At 53.9% G+C, this 5,825-nt stretch overlaps 1 long non-coding RNA gene across 1 annotated transcript; it reads right to left on the reverse strand.

The window, feature by feature from the left end:
- Positions 1-1,093: 1,093 nt before the first annotated feature.
- On the reverse strand, positions 1,094-5,562 carry LOC125149818 (uncharacterized). Its single transcript, XR_007146077.1, has 2 exons — positions 5,429-5,562; positions 1,094-1,405 (listed from the first exon to the last, which is right to left on the reverse strand). It is a non-coding gene; the product is annotated as an uncharacterized LOC125149818 (long non-coding RNA).
- Positions 5,563-5,825: the final 263 nt, after the last annotated feature.

Below are 5,825 nucleotides of genomic sequence, written 5' to 3' on the forward strand. Positions count from 1 at the left end.
ACAATATTTTCACGGAATGTGTTCTTTCTCAAAGAACACAAGTATTTAGAGACCACAGGCAGCGTCCTGTGACCTGGGTTCGTATCCTCTCCACGTGTGTAAATTCATGAAATGCGGGTTCGTTTCACCTGCAAAACTTATAGATCTTCTCTGTGCCAGGTTTTTTGAACCCTCTGAAGAACGCGATCCTTTTCTAAATTACAGGAGAACATAGTTTTGAAGGCAAGTTAATACACTTGTGCTTCTGGCCTGCTTTGGTGTGACCTTGTCCCTCTTCAGCCGGGGCCTTCCGTTATCTGGGGACGTGTAGACATTTCTGCATGGAGAGGAAAGAGCAAGGCAGTATTGCTCGGCACAGGGCCGTCCCTCACTAGTGGGGGAGGGCTCTCCTGGCTGGGGGCGGGCGGGGGAGGTGGAGGAGAGTGAGAGGGGTTTGAAGGGAAGGCCAAGGCCAAGGTGAGGAAGATACAGGCCCAACATGGAGTGAAGGGGAGAAGGAGGCACAGCAGACTTGCCCCTGCTTTGATGTGGGACTTTGCAGGAACCTTCCTCCCAGAGGTATTCCCTCCACCTCCGAGGGGCAGCCAGCCACGTCCAGTCCACGTGGCAGAAAGCGAGCTTCACGTGGGTGCTCGGCCAGGCACCCCTTCTGTGGCATCAGGGGACAGGGCTTGGCCGAAGATCCCGGGTGGAGGCACACAGGGACCTCAGAGCAGGGGGCTGAGGCACAGCCGGGCCAGCGGAACCCGGTGCGAGTCGCACACAGACCTGAGGGTTCTGCACCCCCAGGGGGCCGAGGTGGGGACCTTCAGGAGGGACCCTGAGCCTCATTTGTGCTGCAGCTGCAGCAGAGCCAGAGATTGGGGAGAAACCGCGGGGTGAGCAGGTGATCCCTGGACCAGCAACCATGCCACGTGGCCTGGGAGCGCACAGCCAGGTACCCTGGGCAGACGGAGCGAGCTCCAGAAAGAGCCAGGCCAAGCCCCGAGGAGCGGGTCAGACGGAGCCAACCGTGACTGGTGGGCTTTCTGGGGAGCCCAAGTTCCCCGTGACCACTGATTATGGGATCAACCACGCAAGAAAGACCGTCACATTTGTTTGCTGCACGTGCGCACCACGGCATGTCATTTTGAGGGGGGGTGTGCGCATCACGGAGAAGGGCAGGGAGGAGGCGAGCGTCCAGCCGTCAGCAGCGATCCTGAACCCGGCTGATGGACCACAGTGCTGATGGACGGTAATTCAGTGCTTAACCAGAGCCAGGACTTAAAGTCAGGTTTCCTGATTTCCCAGCATCTCTTATTCAGATGGCCCAGGCGCTGGGCAGGAAGATTAGGACTCCGATGTCACCTTCTCTGTCTCCCCCACCGGCTTGCTTGCTGAGTGAAGCCTATCCGGCTTCCTTTATCTGCAGGGATGAAAGTCAGAAGGAAACATAGTGTCAGACTTACGACTCCAAAGAATTCTCCAGCTCATGGGAGTCCAGTCCCTCCGGTCCCTTTTGTAGCAGAAACCTTGTGTATGAAAAGAAACCTCCCAGAATGCAAGTCTGAATCAGCCTCGCCTCTGAAGTCGAGTTCTGGGCCACGGAGAGCCCTACCCGGCTCCTTGGACCAGCGTCTCTTGCCAATCAGGCATTGCTGTGAACAACGAGCTCATAAATGATCCTTGGGCGCACCATTAATTACCCCGTGGGCGATTTTGGGCAAATGCGGGGATCTGACGTGTCCTCAATGGGAAGCAAGTGTTGGAACTTGCCCCCAAGACCTGGAGCCTGAGCGGCAAGTGAGGGGGGGGAGGACGGCGGTGGATTTTTCCAGCCACGCTGCCAGGGACGGCCGGGTGCATCCCTCACGTGGCTGCTGTGCTGTGTGGAACCCGGTCCCGGCCTGCCCAGACACAGTGTCCTCCCGCTGGGGGCAGATTGCCAGGGGGGCAGCTCGTGAGTCTGCTGCACCCCAGCTGGGACTTCCCCAGCGCCCCCCCCCAGAAAGGCACAGAGCCCCATTCCGTGTGGCAGTCGGGAGTAGCCCTCGCTGTCTTTTCTCTAAGAGAATAAGCACAATAATACGAGCGTGCGTGTTTCACGTCATTATTCCTGGGGGCCCAGTGAACCCTGACAACATTGGTGAAAGGGTCTGTCCTCGGGCCACGCTGTCCCCGGGGAGCTAGGCTCTCACGCCCTTTACCGTCGAGACACCGAAGTGCCCTATTAAGGGGTGCAGAGCCCTCACATTTTCAAAGGCAGAATATTTCCCCCCAGGAATCACTTTCCGGGACTACAATATTTCTAAACACTCCCGAAACATGACGATTTGTTTGTCAGCAACTAATCGCTGTGTCTTCACATCGCCTCCCTCTCCCTCAAATTTCCTCTTCTAAGAGCCACGGCAGTCATGCCGGGTTAGGGTCTGATGACCTCAGCTTAACTCAGTTACCTCTGTAAGGACCTTATCTTTGTGATGTCCCAAGCGGCAGGATTTCCTTCACTTTGTGGCCGAATAACACGCCATTGTATATTTATACACATCTGCTTTATGCATTTGCCCGCTGACAGGCACCTGGGGCGTTTCCATGGCTGGGTTACGGTGCAAAATGCTGCGGGCACCCGGGAGCAGACCTCTGTGGGCATAACGTTACGTGAAATACATCAGATGGAGGATGACGAATACTGCATGTCACGTCTCATGCACAGGATCTAAAAAAGCCAAACTCGTAGGAATGGAGGGCAGAATGATGGTTACCAGGAGCTGGGGGGGGCGGGGGGAAGTGGGGAGACGGGTAAAAGGGCACCAGCTCCCACTTGGAAGGTGAACGAACACCTTCTGAGGATCGAATGCGCAGCATCGTGATTCCAGCTAACAATACTGCATTCTATGCTTCCAAGTTGCTAAGAGAGTAGACCTTAAACGTTCTCAGCACAAAAAAGGAACAGTAATTACGCGATGTGATGAAGGTTAGCGCTGTGACGGTAATCGTACCGCGATACATAAATGTATTCGATTTGCATGTTGTATATCTTAAATTTTCACAATGTCCTATGTCAATTATATCTCAATAAAGCTGAAAAAAAAAACCCCAAGAGCTCTCTCCAAATACAGCCACATTCTGAGGTCAGGACTCCAACATATGAATCTGGGGGGACACATCTCAGCCCACAACAGTTTTCTTACTGGGTGCAGCCAGTCCTCAGGACACAAGCCCCGTAATCCATGCCAGACAGACACCTGCCGGAATAACGGAAGAGTCTGGAATTCTATCTTCTGTGGGGAGATTGGAATTTAAAGGGGCGGGATCCAGGTGAAGTTTCTGGTTCTAAGGGTGACATAGACTAAGCAGCCTCCTTAGTGTTTATTTTCATACATTTCTGTTTAGTAACATTTTTCCTTTCTTTGGAAAAAAAACCATCATCCACTTCCTTTTAGAGTTAGCCACATGTCACGCCACATGTCCCCCAACCCAGTGTCCCTTTCCACACCTTCCTCCTCCTTGGAGGTGACCAAGATCCCTACAGCCTTTGCATTCGGTTTGAACCACACGATTAGCCTTTTCTCTGCCCTTGAATGATGGCTGTCTTCGTCTATTCAGGCAGTTCTAACAGAATAACACAGACTGGGTAGCTTATAAACAACAGACATTTACGTCTTTCTCTTCTGGGGGCTGGGAAGTCCAAGATCAAGGTGCCGGCAGATTCGGTGTGTGGGGAGACCTGGCTTCTGGGCTCACGGACAGCTCTCTGCTTTCTCCTCTCGGAGTCCTTCCGTGGCGGAAGGGGCGAGGGGGGTCTCTGGGGTGCCGTTCTCGAGGGCCATTATCCCCTGTGACCACCTCTCAGGGCCCCCTCTTTTAATACCTTCACCTTGGAGGTTAGGTTTCAGCATGTGAATTTTGGAGGGACACAAATATTCAGTCTAGAGCAGTTGTCAATCTTGTTCGGTGTGCAAAGCAGGTGCGACTAACATATAAACGGTCTAATTTTCACGTGCTGCTGACAACGCAGTCCTCTCGCTTCAAGACTTGTCCTTTGCCCTTCGTGACACCATTAGCTGCCTATGTTTATGTCCGCTAGTCCAAGCAGGCGATTTGGGTAAACGAATAGTCGGTGTTCAGTAAATGTTTGTGACCGTTCTCGTGTTTTCAGGACCTGTTGTGCACGCTCTGTTTTTGCCACTCGAGGGACAGAAGTTTCTGCACACCGCGTGGATCCACCCGCCTCCCACCTCTCCTGTCTGGCATCTGCAAATGGCGCGAGGTCAAGAGGGGGGAGATGCCCGCCAGAGACCTCATGTTCTGGAAGGCCCTGAAGGTCACTCACGCACTCGCATTTTTTAACCAGCACTGGGCTCCTGGGTCTGGAACCACAGGGCGGTTTCCCAAAGCGGCTTTCGGGTAACAAACAGGAGAACAAATCCAGCCTTAAATGACGGTTCTACTGCAAACACTTTCGTCGCTACGGCCATTTATGCTCTTGGCCCCCCGCCAGGATGTATTTTCTTTCCACATCTTTCTATCTTGCAGCTACTCATCAAAGCCACCGTCATCTCTGGCCTCAACTACCGCAGCAGCCCTGCCTCGCTCGCAAAGCCCGTTCCACCTCCAGGAGCCGTGGGCGGTGTCGGCGGAGTAAACCTTCGCCCTCCCCACCCGTCACTGCCACCACCTGGCGTGCAGCCCAGCCTCCTTCCCGGGGCCAGCAAGTCTGTCCTCGAGGTGGCCCCAGCCCCCTCTCTGGTCTCAGACCGGGACAGAGGTCCCAGCTCTGCCACCTGCCCCGCCGGCTTTGCCCCGGTCCCAGCGGCCTCTGCCGTGCGCACCCGTCGGCCTGGAGCTCACCCTGCCCCCTCTCTACCCCTTCACATTCACTCTGCGTGACCAGCTTGTGATCAAGCATCAGGTCTCTGATGGAAGGTGCTTTCCCCAGAGAGGCCCCCGCCTTCCCCGTAGCCACCCCACTCACCCCTCCCCTCCTACCGCCCAGCAGTATTTACTTGCTACTTACTGCTTACTTGCTAACCGCCTCTCTTACCCCACCAGATCGTGAGCTCCTAACAGTCCTCCTGTGTAACAGGCATTTTCAGAACGAATAAAGGGTCTTTGTTTTGATCTTTATGGCAAGCGTAAAGAAAAGTTGCACGGGCACACACGAACATGTCTCTGTGGGTTAAACAAACTACCTTCCCCGTCCAGTCCCTCCTCTCCTCTCCTCTTCTTCTCTTCAAAGGGAAGGACGGGGCGCCTGGGTGGTTCAGTCGGTTGAGCATCTGACTCTTGATTTCTGCTCAGATCATGACCTCAGGATCATGGGACTGAGCTCCGTCTCGGGCTCCACGCTGAGTGGGGTGGGCTTAAGATTCTCTCCCCTCTCTCTCTCTCTCTCTCTCAAAAATTTAATTCAAAGAGAAGGATTTTAGGAACACTGGAGGTAACTTACTAAGCTCTCACATCTTTACGGTAACTCGAGAACCACCGTTGTCTCTCAGCAGTATCGTGTGCGCTGTGGCGGATGGAACGTTCCCGCATTCTCCCCGTGCTCTGCTCATGAAGAACTTTGCTCTCAGGCTCACCGCTAAGTCCCTGTAATAAAAATGATTATTTATCCCACGGCAGGCAGCTCTTTTAAACAGAGCTGCTTCGACCTCCTTGAAAAATGCCAGACATGAGAACCATGGCTTCTGGTTCAAGGTCAAGGACAACGGCTGGTCGGCTAGTGCTTATTTTATCACTGGTTCTGCACTGGGGGAGGCTTCGTGGGTGTGTGTGAGTCAAACAAATACTTCCAGCTATTTCTCTGTCTGGTCTTTCCAGTCTTTGCCCTTGGCACTGACTAG

This window comes from Prionailurus viverrinus, chromosome D4 (genome assembly GCF_022837055.1).
Source record: "Prionailurus viverrinus isolate Anna chromosome D4, UM_Priviv_1.0, whole genome shotgun sequence".
NCBI lineage: Eukaryota > Metazoa > Chordata > Mammalia > Carnivora > Felidae > Prionailurus > Prionailurus viverrinus.